At 38.0% G+C, this 21,157-nt stretch overlaps 1 protein-coding gene and 1 pseudogene across 14 annotated transcripts in view; one reads left to right on the top strand and one right to left on the bottom strand.

Annotated features, from left to right (window-relative positions):
- Positions 1-21,157, top strand: part of BCAS3 (BCAS3 microtubule associated cell migration factor) — a 517,634-nt gene that overhangs the window by 229,258 nt on the left and 267,219 nt on the right. The window lies entirely within an intron of this gene.
- LOC118633977 lies at positions 19,726-20,149 on the bottom strand (annotated as a pseudogene).

The raw sequence follows: 21,157 nt of genomic DNA, 5'->3' as shown, positions 1-21,157 counted from the left end.
GAGATTAGTGTTTTTTTTCCTTCAAAAATTTATATACTGTAATTTCTTTTCTAAAATAATAATTTTAACTATGATCCTAAAGTAGATAACTTCTTTTTTATTATTATTTTGCTTCAGATCTTCCCAAATTGTAAATTAAAAGCAGTGCTTACTGAATTGACCTGGTAAAAGTTGTATTCACGGGGAAAATAATGTTTCCTCCTTTTCTTTCAGGTAATTGGGCAGCAGCAGTATTTTTAAGTTGCTGACATTAGCTTGCTTTGTTGGAGGGGAGGTCAGACTTTGAACTTCTTTCTAAAATAATCCGTGGATATATGAGAAGTTCCTCCCTAAGCGTACTGACTTTTCTTTGTTAAATAGTAACAAAAGACCATTCAACAGAAATCTAGTGTTGACACACAATAGAAAGGTGACGAGGATCTATAGAACCTTCCTGTGTTTTATTGGGGATATAATTGTTTTCCTCTACCTTTAAAAGCATTACAGTGAAGGGGGGAGAGCCTGGAGAACCTCTGACACCAGATGGAAGGGATGAAGAACACTGAAAATGGTTAAAGCAGATAGATACCTTCAAACACATGTCTTTCAATTGGATTTATGTGTGAAAATAATGTGCTTTGATTTCACTGAATATTTCTTGAGGTTCCATTTCAGTAGTAGCTCTCCACAAAGGTGGAATAACAGGGATCAGATTTACCATCCTGCCTGAAACAACCAGTAAACAAAACGAAATGAAAACCAGAATATAGTACACAGCATCAGGGAGTAAAGGACAGTGATCCGTGAGAGACGGGAAACTAATGAGGCGAGCTCTAGACTGCTTGTTTGTCGCCTTGAAGAGTTTTCTAGACTAGTGTTGCCATGATGGGAAACCGAAGTGGAATACAGAGTAGACAGCCCTCAGGGTCCAGGAAGAGTACCTGTCAGCATTCTTCCACGAACTATTATTGTAAAATAAGTTTTACTTAAACACAGCGACTTCGTGACTTCATTTATATATTGCCCTTGGCCGTTTTAAAATAATAACCACAGAGTTAAGTAACAGTGCAGAAACCATATAACTCACAAAGGCCTAAATATTTACTGTTTGTTAAGTCCTGACCTAGAATTAGCTAGACAGGTTCTTAGAGAGAATAATGGGTCGGCATAGAATGGGGACTCTGAACATCTGCAGAGGGTCATCTTCTAGTATTGAGGTAGTACTGACAGGTGTGGGCGACTACCCAAAGCCAAGGAAACATCTGCAGAGAATCTTAGAGGGCACAGTGCCTGCAGCTCACAAAAGGTCGGGAATGGTGACACCGAAACATTCATTATAACTGTTTTTCATATGTTTAAGAAATTAGAGATGTGGCAATATTAAAAAGACTTAAAGTCCTAGCTATGAAAACCTCAATGTGAATGCTGTCTTGGATAAGAGTGAGAATAAATTAGAAATTGCAGAAGAACTGTTAGTGAACTTGAAGATAGACTAAGAGAAATTATCCAAAATGAAACACAGAAAGAAAAAAAATTAAAAGCGGTTTTGCTGAGCTGTAGGATAACATGTAGTTGAAATCAGAGTCCCTGAATCAGTATGATTGGGGAAGGGGGGCGGAGAAAGAAGAAATTGCCAAAATTATTTAAATCTCATATAAACTCACAGATCCAACAGAAAATTCCCAAACACAAAGAAACATGAAGAAAAACTGCCAAAGTACATAATTATCAAACTGCTCAAAGTCATTCAGAAAGAGAAAAAGCTTAAAAGCAGCCAGAGGTTTAGAAAAAAAAAAAAAGACATTACATACTGAGGAACAATGACGAGAATGACAGGTTTCTTTTAAGTGCTGAGAGGAAACAACTGCTGAGTTAGAATTCTGTCCTCTGAAAAATATCTTTGAAGATGAGGGAAAAATAAAATATTTTTTCTGATATACAAAACATTAAAGAATTTATCAGCAGCGGACATGCTATACAAGAAGTCTTGAAGGAAATCCTTTAAGCAGAAGAAAAATGACAGTAGATGGAGAGGAATGAAGAACACTGAAAATGGGTAGAATATATATGTGGGTTTTTTTTGGGGGGGAAGGGTAGTTCAGGTCTTTTTAAAATACAGTTTGCAGTGAACACAAAAATAGTATTAGTGCATTGGAGACTTTAAAATATATGTGTGTATATGTGTCTGTATATACACATATTTATATATATACGAATGTATTGTGATATTTAAAACGTATGCATCTGTGTATGAATGTGTGATCCACACACAAACACAATAGCAACAGTAGCATAAAGGCCAGGAGTGTGGGAAATGGGTCGTTAGTAGTGTAAACTTTTATAGTATATGTGAGTGGTATGACATCCCTTAATGGTAAACAGTGATGTTAAAACTACATAATGCAATCAGAAGCCATCTACAGCAAGAAAGGAAATGAAATGGAAACAAATCAGCAAGGTGATGTGACCCAAAGCATATCAATACTCATTATAAATACTCAGTTATAGGTGATCTAAACATCATAATAAAAATTTAGAGGTTGTCAAATTAGATAAAAATATAAGCTCCGACTCTATGTTGCTTAGGAGAAATATACTCTACACCCTGAGCTGGTACATTAATATCAGACTAAGTTGAACTCTCCATCCAACAACAGGAGAGAAAACATTCTTTTCAAGTGCACAGGGAACATTGACCAATGTAGACTATCTTCTGGGTACAAAACAAAAAAATAAATTTAAAAATGTTCATGTCATATAAAGTATATTCTGTGGCCACAGAGGAATTAAATAAGACATGAAGAACAGATCTCTGGAAAATCCACAAATATTTGAAACTAAACAACAAACTTCTAAGTCATACATGGTTCACAGAAGAAATCAGAAGAGAAATTAGAAATTATTTTGAACTCACTGAAAATATAAAAGAACATTCATATCTTAGAATACTATTCAGCAAAAAAAAAAATGTTCATCAAAGTATAAATACATGCAACAAGTTGGATGCATCTTATGGACATTATGACAAGCGAAAAAAGCCAATCTCAAATTTTGCATATTAAAAATCTTAAAACCACCAAGAGAAAAATGATTCTATTTATATAACGTTCTTAAAATGACACAATTATAGAGGTTAGTGTTGATCAGATCCTAGAGAAAGAGGAGCAGAGAGGATGTTGATTTCAGCTGTAAATGGTGAGGTAGTTCTTTATGGTGAGCGAACAGTTCTGTATCTTGATTGTAGGAGGGTTCACACACATTAACAAGTGACAAAATGGAATAGAACTGCACACACACACACAGACACACACACACACACACTCACTCCCACTCTCTGTCATACAAACTGTATGTTTATAAAATTGTATTTGTAAAACTGGTGAAATCTGAGTAAGGCCTGTGGATTGTGCAATTGCAGTTTCTGGGTTTGGAAACTAGGTAAAGGGTATACAAGACCTTTCTGTATTATTTGTACAACTTGTTAAGCATCTATAATTATTTCAAGATAAAAAGTTTAAAGGAAAGTAGAAAATTTGTGGGATGTCCTTAAATCAGCACTCAAGGGGAAATTTATAGAACTAAATGCCTGTTTTATAAGAGAAAGTTCTGATATCAATTAGCTCAGCTTCCACATTCAGAACTAGAAAATGTTGAGCATATTAAAGAACAAAAGAGGAAATAATAAAGGTCTGAGTGGAAAATCAATGAAATAGCCCTGGCCGGTTTGGCTCAGCGGTTAGAGCGTCAGCCTGCGGACCAGAGAGGTCCCGGGTTCAGTTTCCGCTAAGGGCACGTACCTTAGTTGCAGTTTGTCCCCGGCCCCTGTAGGGGTCGTGTGGGTGGCAACCAGTTGATGTGTCTCACATTGATGTTTCTCTCTCTCCCTTCCTCCCTCTCTCCTTCCTGCTCTATCTGAAGATAAAAAATGCAAAAGAATGTCCTCCAGTGAGGACAAAAAAAAAAAATCATTGAAATAGAAAACACGAAAACAATGGGAAAAAAAACAAATTAAACTATAATGTTCTGGTGATTTTCTTCTGCTTGGGGCTTGTGAGATTCCTCAATTTGTGTATTTATAGTTCTCGTCAAATTTGAAAACCTTTATGGAGTTATATCTTCAAATATGTTTTCTGTTGGTGCCTTTTTCTCCTTTTGTGACACCAACTATATGTATGTTGATTACTTAATATTTTCCAAGCTCACTGATTTTTTTTGTTTAATTTTTAAAATTCTTTTTCCCACTCTGTTTATTTTGTATAGTTTGTATTTCTCCTTTATTTTATATTTATTTATTTTTAATCATTATATTTTTTAAAAATAGTTTTTCTTCATTGATTTTAGAGATAGAGGAAAGGAGAAAGAAAGAGAGAGAGAGAGAGAGAGAAACATAGATGAGAGAGAACATCGATTGGCCGCCTCCTGCATGCCCCTCACTGGGGATCGGGCTCACAACCTGGGCGTGTGCCCTGACCGGGAATTGAACCAGCAACCTCTTGGTGCATGGGTCGACGCTCAGCCATTGAGCCACACTAGCTGGGCTGTATGTCTGTGTTTTTAAATATATCAATTCTTTTATTCATGTTACTCATTTTTTTTCACTTTGAATATTCTATTTTTCATTTGAATCTTTTTTCCTCTTTCCTCATGATGTTAGTGTTTGACCATATGGAACGTTTAGTTTATGATAGATGTTTTTGAGTCCCTGTGTGCTAATTCTTTATTTTATTTATTTTTTCCATCACCACTTATCCCCTCTAAGGCATTTTCCCACCCCTCAACCTCCACAGCGTGCTATTTCTTTTCACCCTGGTATTTCTTGGGGCTTTTTTCTGTTGATTGATTTTCCTTCTTGATATGGTTGTGTTTTCCTGTTTTTGTTTGTTTGTTTGTTTTTATGTGCCTATTGATTTTTGAAAGGATGCTGGGCATTTTGAATATCATGTTGTTGAGTGGTGGATTGTTTTGTATCCCTAGGCTGCACTCAAGTTAATTGGAATAAACTTGATTTTTTCCTATGCTTATTTGATTTGGGGAAATTTACATTTGTTTTATTCTCACGTAATTTGCATATTTCTATGTTTATTATTTTTAAGCATTGTTATTTAGGGCTCACAACAGCCTTTTGCTTAAGGCTAATTTAGTTATTTGAAGAGATAATATAAATCTATCTTTGTTTCGTGGCCAGTAGTGGAAGTGTGTGATCGCAGTTATTTTTTAAACTTCAGATGCTTAAATTCTATGTATTTTCTTGATCTTGCATTTTAACAGTTGTGGTGACCTTGTTTTTAACTCATTGCTCCAACATACATACAAATAAGGAGCATGTATATAAGTATCTATAATACATTGTTATAAGTGCTCTGTTAATAGCATTAATTAATTGGTATAGAAACTCAAAGATTGAAGAAGTTATTTATTAGTGGAAATAAGTTCAGTGGGGATGGAGAGAAGTGGCTGAATTTCAGAGAAATTGAGAAGGTGACTGAAGGTAAGTGAGGAGGAGTGGACGACTGGCTTGGGTAATAGGTTATGTCATTGAAACATTAAGAAATAGGTTACCTGGAGTCGGAGAGAAAATTGGTGATGGCAGTGGTTCTTCTGTTTTGGTACCTGTATCCTGGTAGTAATGTTCAGTAGGATTCTGGAAATAACCCCAAAACTTCCTTATGTGTATTTATAGATGTGAACTCCCTTTTGAGATTTTTTTGGTGGTGCAGTATATAATTGGTAATTGATGTAAGCTTTCTATGAAGTAAGTTTATCCCTGAGAGAATGTATAAAGAAGAGATGAGGTTCAATTATGGTACCCTCGGCAGCATGACAGGGACGAAGACAGTAATTCTCAAAGTTCCAACTGGAACCTCAGTTCGAAGTATTAGTGCTGCTTAGACAAATGTCTTAGTATTTTTTTTTTTTTAGGAATAAAAAGAAATCACATCTTTACTTTTGCTATTCTCTGAAATATAGCATTCCTTTAATCACAAATGTAGGAAACAAGCCACAACAGTATTAGTAATTTTTTTATGGTGGAATTTAATCTTTATTTACAGGACACTGCAAGATATGAAATTCCACATAGAAATAAGAAACCTATTGAGAGGAGAAGCTTCATACAGTATGTACAGTTTGGAACTGTTCAAGTATAGTTTCTTTGTAAAAAGTGCTACAGTAACAAACCACATTTAAAGAGTTCCTAGTAGAGAAACAGTAAGACAAACATGTACCAAATATAGTACACAACAAAGAACTTGATGCCTCAGCTATACAAGCTAAAGTTCAAGGACCAGGAGTGCCATCCTGAACCTGGAACATAGCCTTTCGATCTTCTCTCTCTCCAGAGAAATACTTCTCAATCAGTTTTAGTGACGCTTTAGTCATATTTATGACCTTGTTACCAGTAACAATCATGGATATTTTCTTGTCATTTCACTGTTGTTTCAGATATCCTAATTTTATTATATATTATTTTAAAAATCTTATTATCATACCAACAAGAACTCAGTTCTGGATTTCTTTTGAATAGCTGGGCTGCCTATGATATATCTGCTTTTTATTTTTTTATTTTTTTTATTTTTATTTTTTTTATCCTCACCCGAGGACACTTTTTCATTTTTTGTTCAGATAGCGCAGGAGGGAGAGAGAGAGAGAGAGAAACATTGATGTGAAAGGGACACATCGAGTGGCTGCCACCTGCACGACCAACCAGGGGCGGGGACAAACTGCAACCGAGGTACATGTCGTTAGCGGGAACCGAACCCGGGTCTCTCCGGACCGCAGGCCGACGCTCTAACCGCTGAGCCAAACCGGCCAGGGCTATATCTGCTTTTTAAAAATAGTCTGCTTTACTAATCTCTTGGACTTCACTAGCACTTCTAGTGTATCTACATATGTAATGAAGTAGAGTGTACCTAAAGCCGTTATTGAGATTTGTCGTACAGACACACAAGTACGGCATTCACCAGTCAGCAGCACAGTTAAGGTTAGATTCTAGAGTTCTTGAGTCCCAAGTGCGTTTTGTGTTGCTGGCCTACTAGCTACAAACATGAGAATAGAAATACTAACTCTTTTGGGTTTAGAATGGAGTCATTTTAGAATATTTTACTTTCCTGTTGTTTTATTGGTTTTACAACACAATGATGATATATTTTGAACACATTGATACAAAAAGGAAAAAAAAATGGGTCTTCTCTTCCATGGTTATTGTCAGTGCCCTGGAAAAGCGATTAAATGTGCAGCAATTTTCTGAGCTTCTCTCTGTTGAATGTCACATTAGATTTAACCTAACATCCTGGATTGCATCGCTGTTGTGGTATGTACCAAGTGTGATGGAGGTACTCGGCAATATTTCCTTGCATTGTCCATAATAAATATTTGCCCAAGAGTGGGTAAGGGTGGAAGGGGAAGAATGAAATGTTTTTCTCTTGCAGAGGAAACTTGTAACGTAGGACTTATTTAAAGAGTATTTATAGTCCATTGTTGGCCATTGGGTGTGTCATTCTTACTCTATCCAGGTCTAAATATCTGAGGTAGTTCAGAAACCACTTCAGATATTTGATAGTTTTTCTTTTGTATTGAATTGTATCAGTGTCCTTCCATAGAGAAGTGATTTTAGTGAAATGAATGGTGTTTTTCTTTAAGAGAATAAAAGCTTGAGACATATTGACCCTGAATATAGCCATATGCATGTTGTACAACTTGGGGAACATTATGAAATTTAAATACATTTTCTTCTTCAAAGAAAATATGTCATATAGTTGAAGTATTATTAGCAGTCTGCAAGCTTTATAAATGATGGACTGAAAAGTTTGGATTAGATTAATTACCCATTTCTCCTTCTTCTTTCCCTTCGTGTTTATGGGATATATGCTTCTTATTGCTACCATATCTTTACATAGATCTTCACACCTGTGGAATAGTTGATTGTTTTTGTTTTTTTTGTGTGTGTCATTGCTGATTTATTCTTGAGATGTTTCATCATCAGATGTCCTTATTATTACAATATAATGATCTAGACTTTATCCTGAAGTAAATCTTTGCTTTTCTGTCATTTGTTTTAGTACTTCCAAGAGTATTATTTACTAGTATTTCGGTTGGAAAATAAATAAAAATTTATATGTCAAACCACCTTCCTGTCCTAATTGTTCTTAAAATTAAAATGAAACAAATAAAATGGCTTATTTTGTACTTTCAAATGTCTTTCATACTTAGTTTTACAAAATTCTAGTGAACATTAGTAGCTTGATATTTCTTTAGGTTGTTTTATGACCTGTGTTTTTCTAGTACAGTTGAGAGTATACATCTTTTTCATTGATGCTAGTAATAATTTACTGCCATTGGATTGGCAGATTAGACTGGGATAGGACATTGATTCTGATAGATTAAGGAAAGGAATTATTGATCATAAAGCCTCTAGTCCATGAGCACCTCTGCTTCTGATGTCATTCACTTTATCCCTCCTGAGTTTGAGATTCTTATGTAAAGAAACTGACATCCTGAGTGTGCATTTTGTCAGCAGGGTGGTGGGATTATGGGATGGAGGGTACAGGGATATCTATTTGCCCTTTGCTCCAAAAATAAGGAGCCAAAGCAGAATGGTGCGTGTCTGCTTCCCTGCAGTACTGGGCCAGGTTGGTGTTGGCAGGAGCTTATGCGTTGCTGTGTCATCGGTTCCATCAGTAAGGCTAGTTGCTAGCAGATGACTCAATGGGAATTCTGGGGATGCTACAGCTGTCTGCTCTGTTAGTGTAACAGGAGTTCTGGCGCCATTTCAGCCTCACCATTTGTATCTGTCTGTTGGAGTTAGAATACAGTTGTTTCTCTCAGTTTCAGCCTTCTCTATAGAATTTCTGTCAATTGTTGACTCCATTAAGTGTGCAGAGGAAATAAAAGCCTGAATGACCAATCCACCAGGGGCTATGGATAGACCCTTTCTTTGTCCATGCTCAGAGCACTGCATTAGGTCTCATTATCCATTTATAATACGTGACCTCTGCCCCCTAGGTCACGGAATAATATTCAGTGTGCTTTTCTGACACATAGGGCACCTTCTTAGCAGACACATGGAACAATGGGACGTCTGGTAGTCTGGAGGACTATACACAGTGCCAGTTTTTAAATACACAGTCTTGTGCCAAATCACGCTGACAGGTTTTTCTCTTTGCTCTTGCATGGTTCATAAAGGCGCTGAGGGAACCTAATATCTGGAAGATGAATGTAGTGTTCCCATTTCCTTTCTTTTTCTTCTAATTAAAAAATTTTTTTGCCTTTTTTTTTTTTTGCAGTTTTGTTTTCTAGAAGGGATTTGCCTTCATCTCTGCTTTTGCAGTTCCTGATAGAGAAATACAGAAAGATTTGGAAATAGCAAATGGACAGTGGTTGCCAGCCAGGCCTGTCTTCTAGGCCTCTGCTCTGGCCAAACTGGTGGTGGTCAAATCTCCCACTGAAGAGTTTGGGAAAGGATTTGACCCTTCCTTGGTTACTATAGTCCAGATTTCTTCTTTGATGTAAATTTGGGCCACCTACCAGAAAGCTTAGCACCTCTCGTGGTTGTTTCTCCAGCTCCCAGTACGTGGTTAGACTTGGGAAGAGATGGAGATAGCATAGTGATTAGAGGATGAAATGTATTTCCAAAGTAAAAGAGTTGTATGTCCAGAGCTTTACACTGTGTAAACCGAAGGCCAGTCTTCCAGGTGTGTTGACTACCAGTAGCTAAGTGTGGCGCCCTGGCACAGTGCCCGCAGTCAGTCATGCCCCCAGGGGTGTTGGCATAGGAAGAGTGCAAGATTGACAGCCACTTGTTTAGCAGTTCATATGAAGAAACTTTGAGAATGGGGGTCAGTGTTTATAAAAAGTACTATTTAAGTTTAACAGGCATTCACTTAATTAGTAAGGCCCTCTTTCTATCTGAGAAGCTTACGTTTTGTTTTGATTTTCAATCCTCAGCTGAGGATATTTTTCAGTTTATCTTCAGATAGAGTGGGAGGGAGAGAGAGAGAAACATTGATGTGAAAGAGACACATCGACTGGTTACCGCCTCCTGCACGACCCCAACTAGGGCTGGGGACAAACTACCCTTGACTGGAATCAAACCCGTGAGTCGTTGGTCCGCGGGCCAACGCTCTAACCACTGAGCAAGATGGCTAGGGGCGAGCTTATGTATGTTGCATTTAGTGTCACAGCATCGGCTTGTCACTTTATTAAAAATATGTGAGACATACAGGGATTCAGAGAAACCCAGTTGATTTTAATGAATGAGCACGCACACTGTCCGGTAGAACCCTGGTGTCTTTAATGCAGACAAGTACATTGCTATGTCTATACTATGGCATATTCGCAGATATTGGCACACAGAGGTGTTATCTCCAAAGAAACCAGCTTTAGAAAACCATATCGTTTTCAGAACTCTCTCTATGACAAGAATTAATATATTAACTGGATTATAGCACCATTTGACAAATTGCTTACTAAATACATCAAAATTGATTGGACATTTTCTATTTGAATTGACAAATGGCTGCATTAGGAGAAGGAGGGAAATCCATTAATTATAGCCGCTCTCTATCATAGGAAATATAATTATATAAATATGGATTTGGTTAAAAGAAAAATCTCTACTTTATGGTAGTGCTGCTTATATGTGTACCGACACCTCTTTACCCGTAATAGAAGGGTTGTTCTTAGTCACTGTCCTTTGAATAATAAAAAAAAAAAGTAATTTCTGCTGTGTTTTATGTGTCAGGCTTTCCTGACTGCATAATAGTTTTTCGTTACTGTTTAAGAAAAGTAGAACGTACCAGGGAAACTTTGTAGTTCAGCCTTTCTGCTAAATTCATAGTTGCATCTCTGTCCATCTTGCACTTATGTTCTTACATTAAGTCAAAAGCTTTATTTATTTATTTTTTTGATTGTGTATAACCTTCTGTCATTACTGAAATTCTCTTTAAAAATGTTTTCCCGCCCTGTCCGGTTTAGCTCAGCAGTTAGAGTGTCGGCCTGCGGTCCAGAGAGACCCGGGTTCGGTTCCCGCTAAGGGCATGTACCTCGGTTGCAGTTTGTCCCCGGCCCTGGTTGGGTCATGCGGGAGGCAGCCACTTGATATGTCCCTTTCACGTCAATGTTTCTCTCTCTCTCTCTCCCTCCCTCCCTCCCATTCTATCTGAACAAAACATGGAAAAAAATGTCCTCGGGTGAGGATTTAAAAAAAAAAAAGTTTTCCCCCTCATGATCTTTCTTACTGAAGGTACCAACCCAGTGACTGAGGCATAGGGAGTTGGGTGAATGCCATACATTGTCTCTACAGTTAGAATCTGCTCTCCTTATTGTCATATGATGGGAGGCTTTTTGCCATGTGATTTTGTGGAACTTGGTCAAGAGACAAAATATACTGAATTGCCTTCATTGCCTTAGTCCCATCAGTTTCTTGCCTTTGCTACTATGCTTTCTTTGTCTTCTGAGACCACATGAAGAGCATCAGAACCACCCTTATATGATGTCAAGTCTGGGTCAGAGCTGAGATTTATAAGGATTATTTTGAGGCTAGTGTTTTGGGGTTGTTGTTTTTTTCCCCTTGGGCACTCTGTTGGCCCTCCAAGGCTATTTTTCAGGTGCCAAGGATTTCCATGGTTATGTTGTGTCCATCTTCATATATGCAGCCAAACCACTCTTTTCTAAAATCAAATCTAATTCATCAGGGGTATTTTAGAGAATGTAAAGTTGAGGCCCAAAGTACTTTGTTTCTGTCACTACATGTAAAGCTTCCTGAAATGTCTGTAACTTCCTTGTATTGTGACTTTTGATCAAAGTAATTTTTCTCCATTGTTTGATAGCTTTATGTGTGGTATCTCTGATCAGGATACATAGATATTTATTAAGATGAGAAAACTGATTATATTAAGGAGACATGGAATACAGAAATAATGGAAACTCCAGATGAGTGATAATGATATAGTTAGTATCTGATGTAAACCTATCTTGAATAGAATAAAAACTCACTAAAGATAGCCATTGTTTGTAGGTGGCGTTAATAGAAATAGTATTTCTGTTCTCCTGTGGGATCTTTCTTGTCTTTCTCAATTCCAGGTGCTTCGTGGCTGAGAAGTTACCAGGTGGCACAGTGAAAGATGCTTTGTTGTTAACAAACAACAGTGATGAGAAAACATTTGTGCTAGATCACATCTCCTCTGTTCTTAAATGGTCATCTAGACAAGTGTGGCTCTGTCCTAATGTGTGCATTTTCAACCCTGTAGAAGTGAATTTCACTTACCATTTCTAATTCATTGATGCAAATGGAACATTTCTCTTAGACTTCTTTGTTTTGAGCATCTTCATTCCTTTAGTCATTTACAGAGAGAGAGATTTTTCTTCTGCATTCTGAAAAGCTTTACTCGGGGAATTCTTTTTGAGTGTTGCCTTAAGACTCTGAAACTTGCACCTAAAAAGATTCTCAACCTTGCCCTGGCCAGTTTGGCTCAGCGGTTAGAGCGTCAGCCTGCGGTTCAGAGAGACCCGGGTTCAGTTCCCGCTAAGGGCACATGCCTCAGTTGCAGTTTGTCCCCAGCCCTGGTTGGGTTGTGTGTGTGGCAACCACTCGATGTGTCTCTCTCACGTCGATGTTTCTCTCTCTCTCTTCTTCCCTCCAACTCTATCTGGACAAAAAAAAGGTTCTCAACCTTAAGGCTTCTGAAATGCCAGAAGAACATTTTATTTTCTGAGGTTATCATTGGAATTATTGTTCAGTATTTCAGTGAGTCTTTCATTTTTTACTCCATATTTTTTGTTTATAGTAAAATCTATTCATATAATATTAATTAGGTGATTTTTCAAAAACATTTTTTAGAAATCAATAAGAGAGAGAAGGAAAGAAAAGAAAGAAGGGAGGGAGGGGGAGTGAAAAAGGGAAGGAAAAATGGGATGAAGGAAGGATACACTGTTTCAATTTGTTATAGAGTCCAGAAATTAAGTGTTATACAGTACATCAGAGTTAAAGGTATTAACATGGATCATTCTCACATATATAGTGCTCCATGAACCCAACACAGTCCTGAACACTACACATATGCCCTGGCCAGGAATTGACTCTGTCGCTCTGCAGACCAAGAAATATTTGCTCAGTTTTTTCCCAAACATTCACGCAACAGTTTTTTAAAAAAGTTTTTATTATGGGATTGTTCAAACATACACAGAATTTTAGTGAATAGTAAGACAAATCTACCTGATACCCAGTTTTGATAGTGAACAGCTTTCTGCCACTATTGATTCTTCTGTTTCCTTAAGATCTCTCCCTCTCTGTCTCTGCCTCTCTGTAATGTAAGGCAGCCAAAGTATTGTGAGAAAGCTACCCACTGTTACATCTTCATACCTGAGTACTTGAATATGCATTTAAGGATAAGGACCTAAAAAAAGTAACTTCATGCCATTGCCTAATTTATAGGTGATGCAGTGGCAGTGGTTTGTGGAGATAAGTCTTTTCAGTAGTTTCCCATTGTGAGTCAGCAGAGGGGAGAGCAAGCCTCGGAAAATGTTTGGTTCTGGGCTATTTTCTCTCTTTCCCATCTTGGTTCTCTGGCTTTTCTGTTTTGTTGAGAGGTAAATCTTGAACATTTAGTTTCTTTATTATATGGAACCTATGATGGATCCTTAATGATTATTTAGAAAGATTTTAAATTATGTTCTTAAGCATAGGTTGAAAATGTTGATGTCTTTCACATCTAAAAGCTTTTAACTCTCCATGCCAAGAGAACTTTGCCTCTTTTGCTTAGGCAAGAGAAAATCTACTTAATTCATCCTACTGTATAATGATCTGGACGTATCTAGTCTGGAACTAGATAATGAGTAAGTGGAGTATGGAAGAAGCTGCATTAATTCTTTGCAAAAAGTAATTTTTGCCATTTTTCCACTTACAGACAATTCCATCCCCTTTATTTTTTGTTTGTCAGACTTTATTCTGGAGGCTGGACTAAGCCCATTAGACTCTTTGCTCTTCAACTGTGTCATTGTAGGTGGGATCAAGAACAACGATTTTGCAGTAAGTGGCTTATTGCCTACTCGATACATTGATGACTGAGTGCAGTATAATGACCCAAAACAGTGATTTCTTATCTTCAAGACATCAATTCGCCATAATTTCTGCATATCTTCTACTCATCTTAGTCTCTGATAGAGGATATTCTATTTTGGATTGTTCCTTGAAATTGAGTTGGACAATCGATTATTTCTGGAAGAAATGCATCTAAACTACAGTATTATCTGTGAGAATACAGTTGCCATTACTGGAGGATTACAGCTCATATCTCTACATACAATCAGTACCAGGAGAGCTTCTCTTTTCCAGAAAATAGTCATTTCCCTCAAAAGAACACATACTACCATGTGTACTTGAGTAGTTGCTAAAAGCTGGCCCTGTATTTCATGTGTGTGTAAACACGGAGACCGTGATAAATGGATATATATACGTGCGAGAGTGTGTATATAAGCACTTCCACCACCACCCCCTTTTAAAGAAAAGAAAATGGGGGCCTTAAACCTGAATCAACGTATAGTAAGCTCAGCCTTTGTTTTGTGCACTGGTTTGTTTCCACCGTTCATTGATATGCATCTGATTGCTTTGCTTTCTTTTCTTGATTTCTTGGGTTGGCTACACTAACCATACCAAATTTTGAGTGGGTTCCCCCCCCAAAAAAACGTTTAAAATAAACGTTTATTTTTAAACAGGTATATGGCCTGCACAATGAAAAGGTAGGTACCAAGGACTAGTTAGTGGAAAATCCATCGTCCTTGGCCATCTTATCCCCTTTCAAGAGGTACCGCTGTAACTGCAGTTGAGCTTTGATAAGAATGGGTTGGTTCTTACTTAGATTTCGGTGTCTGCGTAGATTATATAAACTATGGTAAGAAAAAGTTGTCATCCATAATCTACATGGAAGGTATTATGTACCCATAATACGATCCTCTAAAATAGGAAGCTGGCTTGACTTTTTAGCTTTCCTGCTGCTGTTTTAATGTCTGTAGAATGCAGTTGTACGATGAATTGAGTGGCTGTAACTCACATCAAATAGTCATTGTGTACATCTTTCCAGGTAAATAGTCTCCACCTTGACCTTCATTGAAAATGTTCTGAAGGGATTATTGCAGTCTGTTCAGTTCTTAGTATATTAGGACAGATTGCCTGTAGTGTGAAGCCATTGTTTTATGGTATTTGGGGCTATGGGAGGAGCCAAACTAAACTGTGAAGCCTTCCAGACTACCTCCAGGTCCAATTTGTCCAGATGCTAAATGTCCAATGACCATTATGGCAATAGGAATAACAGGTCAAAGCTCCTTAGTTTATGTCTTCTGTGAGACTCTTACCTAGGACTTTGGGGTTAGGGTAGGGTAGGCGGGCAGGGCGGTGAAGAGATGCACCCAGTGTTTCAGCCACCCAGTGAAATCTGTGATCTCCAGGCAATGCAGACATGTCATTTTTCTCTCTCTCTATTGCCTGTGACTGTTCTGGGATGTGGAATAAAAAGAAAGTGGAACCAGAGATGTACAATGACTGACTGCTGGTAAACGTTATTGGAGAACATCTGTGGTGCCACGTGGTCAGGGTGCGAGGAAGATCATCATTGATCATTTAACATATCACGTAGGTGAAGCGTGGGTTGTAAGTCTTCAGCTGGCTCGGCACTGGGTCCTCAGATAGCCAGTAACGTGTAGTGCTGCTGCTTAACTTCTCTTGTGGAATTAGTGAATTCCTTTGCGTCTAAGTCGAGACAGGTAGAGATCAGAGAGAGAACTTCCTTCTAGACCTCAGTAGAGATGGAGGCAGGCCTTCAGGAAGAAGGAGAGTGCTGCCCATTTCCTAGGGTTGTTACGTGTGTTACTTTTTACGCGAGAGCCTTCTCACTTTTAAAAACTTATTTTTAAAAACTGTCAGGGTTTAATTGTTGCCGGTTTGATAGTGTGGAAGCATAACTTTAAATGAGCAAATCCCTAATTACTGCTACTTACATCTGTCTGTTGGCTGTGGTGTGTTCCCTTTGGTGAATTGCTTGTTCATTGGAAATTGCCTGAGACTGTTTTGCTTTTGGATGGTCTTTTGAGCCTTTCCTTTTAAAAGGCAGATTTTCATTTCTGCACTAAGAAACTACATTCCCAAGCAGAATTTCTTCCTCAGGTTCTGAGTGCTTTATGATCAGAAACAGAGTTTGGTCAAGAGCCCTCTCTTATTGTATGGCCGCTTTATAAATGCTGTTTTTAATAAGTACCCAAAATATATTGAAGTTTGTCCTTGGATGAGAGTTTATCACTGTTGGCCTTTGGGTGAACTTGGAGCCTGAGCTGTTTCATTCAAGGCAGCATGATGTCATTTAACTCACAAATTTCTCTGTTGCTAGAAAAAGGCAGCATGTTCCCCTAAATAACCTAAAGGACCGAATAATGCTGGCACAACATTATTCACCTCTCAGGTCCCCACTAAAGACTTCAGCATGGTAAGAGCAGTATTGTTTGTGGAGGGTTTGTGGGGACATTGTGGGGAGGGGAAGACAAAAGCTGTGTCTGGTCCTGAACCTGCGGTACACTTGATTCCACTGACCCAGCTCGCACTCCGTTCTCCAAATAAAAACCTTTACATCCATCTTTGTTTCTTCATATTGAACGACTCTAAGTTTCTTTCCCGGTCTATTTATTCAGCATATGAACGTATTTTAGGGTTTTCAACAGAAGCTAAAGCCCAGAGCTATATCTCACATAAAAAAACTAGATACCATTTTTCAATTTCTTTTTTTATTAAATATAGTTGGTCTAGAGTCTTATATTGGGTATATATAACTAGGTAGCATTTGGATCAGCGTTTTCCCTCTTATTTGCGAAGCAGATTTCCCTGATGCAATAGCGCTGAGATTCATTTCAGGGAGTAGAACTGCTTTATAACGTCTCCTAAATTTGGGAGCACGGAGTTCACTCGCAGCAGAACCTGTAGTTCATTAGCTGTGTCCTCTGAAGCTTCCAGAGCTCCAGCTAAGAGAAGTTATTACTGGGAGTTCAAGGAAGGTAGGGAAGAATAGAACAAGAACAGAACAGAACCAAATGGATTTCCCCTTTTTTGGTTTTATAAATAAGCACTGCCCTGTGTTCAATATTATGTTTTGTGTTAGTTTATGTAAAAAGGATGCTTATAATCCAGATGTGGTTAGTCTTTTAACTTTGATATGCACTGTCAAATCTTTTTTCTTTCATTGCTTTAAAAGCCAATGGTGCTGGGAGCAAATAATTATTTTTTTTTCATTCTTTCATCTTAATGGAACACCTTGACCCTGTGTACCCTGTTGTAAACTCCATAGTTAGGAGTTTGTTTTTCCCCCCTGACTACCTAAACCATGTCGAATACACTAAGAAAAGTTATTACCTGCCCTAATATAAGGTATAGTCAATACACTAATGATAAAAACTCATCTTTTGTTTTCTAACCAGAAGATTAAATTTGTTGCAGATGAACTTTGCTGAGAGGCAGCTGTAAAATTCTGGGTATTTTATAAAGAATTTGACTCCTTGAAATTTGAGGGTATACTGCCATTGTTTTGGAGAAAACACCCTGAAAACAGGTTTAAAATTTTCCCAGGACTAACTCATTCTTGGAAACTTGACAATGACATATCCTAACCTATAAGTGTTAATCTATATCCATTCCATTATCCATTAACCCCTGTCAGAAAGGGGGCTTCAGAGCTATTTCCAATGTCTGTTAATACAATGTTTATAATGCTTTAATTTAGCATTATTTGAACAGCGTATACTTTATACCTATAGTTTTAACAGCATCTAAATCAATGCTTTTAACTTCCTCTAATTCATAAATGCTGTAATTTATGTGGATAATTTGTAAAAATTCTATACCCATTGATACTTACATTATAGTGCAGAAGACATCTAAAAATACAAAACTGGACAACTCATGCAAACTATTTATAGATTTGAGAAGTAATATTATGAATTAATGTTTTACATTTTGCATGTTGAGAATTTTGTTATGTAGAATTCAGATTTAAAAGCATTATCAAGAGACCATTTACTTTTTTTGTTCAGAATTTTACATACGTTGTTGTGCTGACTTGGAATTCTTTGTGGGTTTAGAGCAACAGGACAGTTTGCAAAGGTTGGCACTGAAGCAGATTGGTTTTTGTTTGCTTTGCACATAAACAAAAATATATATATATAGAAACACACGTGTACACCCCCCCCCCCCAATATATCACTGTAAGACAGCAAAATACACTAAGTGATTTTTTTTTAGCTTTTATTTACTCACTAGTAGCATGATCTGTTTTCCTGAGAACAGTGTAAACAAAGCGTGGCTCACAGTTACCTCACGATGATCTGCGCGTCCTGCCGTTGCTCGCTGATCCCATGCCTGTATATTCTCTCAAGCCAATTGACAGTGTGTCCTTTGCAGTTAGATGGATAGGTTTATTTCACTCGTAGGGATAGAGGTAAGGATGGGACATGGCAGAAGTTTCTGTTTCAGAATTCCATACTTTTCCCGTCTCAGGTTTATTAATGATTAAGAACAGTTGGAACGTAAAACATACTAAACATTTTTCATTAGGTAGAAGGCAGCTATGTATGTTTGTTCATTAAACTCAGGCTTGCAAGATACATAACTCATATTTCTATAAATAAACTCTCAAGTTCTTTTTTGCACCTCCATTCTAACCAGTGTGGAAAATGTAATCTCAGTCCATTATTACCCCATCCAGAACTGCATCTAAAGTTGATAGGGCTCACAGAGTACAAAGATAATGAGATGGGAGAGTTGGGGACTTTTTATTCTTGTTGTAACCACTGAGATGTCCCAATTCCCTACCTGATCCTTGGTTACTGTTTCATATAGGTCTCTGCAGCATTCATCCTTGTTTCTACTTCAAAACCTGTCAGGTCTCTGGCACGTGTTCATACTACTCTTAGACACAAAGCAGTGTTCTCAACGGATTCGCGCGGAACTTGGAGAGGTCGTCACCGACTTGGCTGTACTGTGCGTGCACACCTCTCCTACTCTGCGCCGCGGGATCTCCTGCTGCCTCCTGAACTCTGAGATGTGATTTTTCACAGCTGTTTATCCCTAACACTCCTTCTGGGATGCTGCCAGTTCCTGCTCTTCCTTGGGAATCTCTCCCCCCGCCGCCTTTCTGTTGAGGGTCCTCTTGTTCCAATTTCAGAATATCTTTCCTAATAATTGAGTGGTCAGAGCATGGAAGTTTTGCTCTTGTCATACATTCAATATTTTTTCCTTATCCCAGGATCAAGGTTTTGAACTTTAAAAAAAAAAAAAATATATATATATATATATATATATATATATATATATATATATATATCTCTGAAGATCATTTCTTTGTTTTTCACTAAGACTTTATCTTAGGACATAATTAAACTGTGTTACCACCCCCCAGTCCAAATTGAAGAAGGGTTAATACAGTGAATGATATAAAGCAGATATGAACAGTTTTTAAAGGGTTGGAACCAGCATTAACTGACAAAGAAAAACTTCTAAATCATCATTATAATGTTGAAGTAAAAAAAAAAGGAGGAAAAAGGGGGTGATGGAAGTGCAGATTGAACAAGAGCCTTACATTTCATCCAACACATTCAATGCTGGCTAGAATGTCCCAAAACGGAAACAGGATTACCATAACACAAACCTTCCACTACAGATCGCTGGACACACCTGTGTTCCAAGCCCACCCCCAACCCCCAGTGCTTCCAACACAGCTATTTCCCAGCCTGTTGGGCCTGCCCACGAGGTGGCACATAGATCTCTTTAATCCAATCTTTGTTATGAGGCTGGTATGTCTGGGTAGCGGCTCGGTAAACTATGCAGCTGAGGTCTGCCAGATCATCAGTTAACTCAAACAGCTGGCTGATACCTTATGTAACAGGGGTTGTTGGGATTCATTCTCTTCAGATGTTCTTCATACATCTTACAAACGCCTTCCATGCATTCATGCCCTGGTTCCTAGTCAGCATACGTTCTGCCTTCTGGCCTCTTGGTAGTCTGCAGAGTAAAATGATGCGAGACATCACACCAACCTCTAGCTGCCGCCGACACCGTCACCACACAGGAGCTCAGCCTCAAAGCCGCCAGCAGCCAGCACCCCAGAGGAGCCGCAGGAAGTCGTCTTGAACCTTGTTTCATTGTGACCTGGTATATCATTGCTTGCCCAAGGGGGTGGAGATGGAATATTCTTCCTACCTGTATTGGGGACATTTTAAATGTAATCTGAGGGAGAAGGAAAGATATTGATTTCATGTTGAGAAAAATTATATCTCACCAGACCTGCATTTTTATATTTTGGTACTTCCCAATGCTTCAGAGCACTTAATTGGAAAACTATTTTGAAGTGAACATAGGGTATGGGAACTCTTCTTACAATTTCTGTTTAGAAATCAAGATTTAGATTTAATGTTTCATAAATCTGTACTTGGTATTTTTACCACTTTCTTTGGAAAACAGAGGAAGGCTAGGAGGAGGAAGGTTCTCCTTTTTCTTCTTATTTAACTTTTCACTGTGGAACATTCCAAAAATGTACAACATTGGAAAACAATACTAGAATGCCTGTCCATGTACTCGTCATTCAGTCTCACCCACTCGTAACTACTCTTCGTCCCATGCCTGCCGCTGGATTATTTGTAAGTTTATCCCATTTTGATGATGGATAAGTAAGAGTCTAACCATTCTGGTGTCATTACCTAGTCCAGAATCCAAAACTCCATCCATTTACTAATACTTAGGGAGTGCTTATTTGGTGACAGGTACTAGTCTAGGCTTGGCATATATAGAATGCAAGGTAAACTCCTGGAAAAATTCACATTAGGTACTAGTTTGTTATACAAGGGTATAAGTTCTTATTTCTCTTTAAGACTTTTTAACATCTTTCTATCACATTACCCTCACTTTTTTTCTTTTTTCCCTTTGAATGCCCTGAACTACCTGCTGGTCCTCCTTCCTGCCCCCTTTGCCTTACTGACTTACCTTTACTCTCAAACTGCCTCAGTTCACAACCACACTGGCCTCCTGATATTGTAGAAACATTATTTTTTTGTTCCCATTTCAGAATCTTTGTACTTGATACTGTCTTTGTAACACTCTCCCATCAAATACCAGCGTGACCTATTCCCTGCCTCTGTAAAGTCTTCTGTGCCC

The sequence above is a fragment of the Molossus molossus genome, unplaced genomic scaffold, assembly GCF_014108415.1.
Source record: "Molossus molossus isolate mMolMol1 unplaced genomic scaffold, mMolMol1.p scaffold_m16_p_19, whole genome shotgun sequence".
In the NCBI taxonomy this organism is placed as follows: domain Eukaryota; kingdom Metazoa; phylum Chordata; class Mammalia; order Chiroptera; family Molossidae; genus Molossus; species Molossus molossus.
This window is presented reverse-complemented; position numbering and strand designations above follow the sequence as displayed.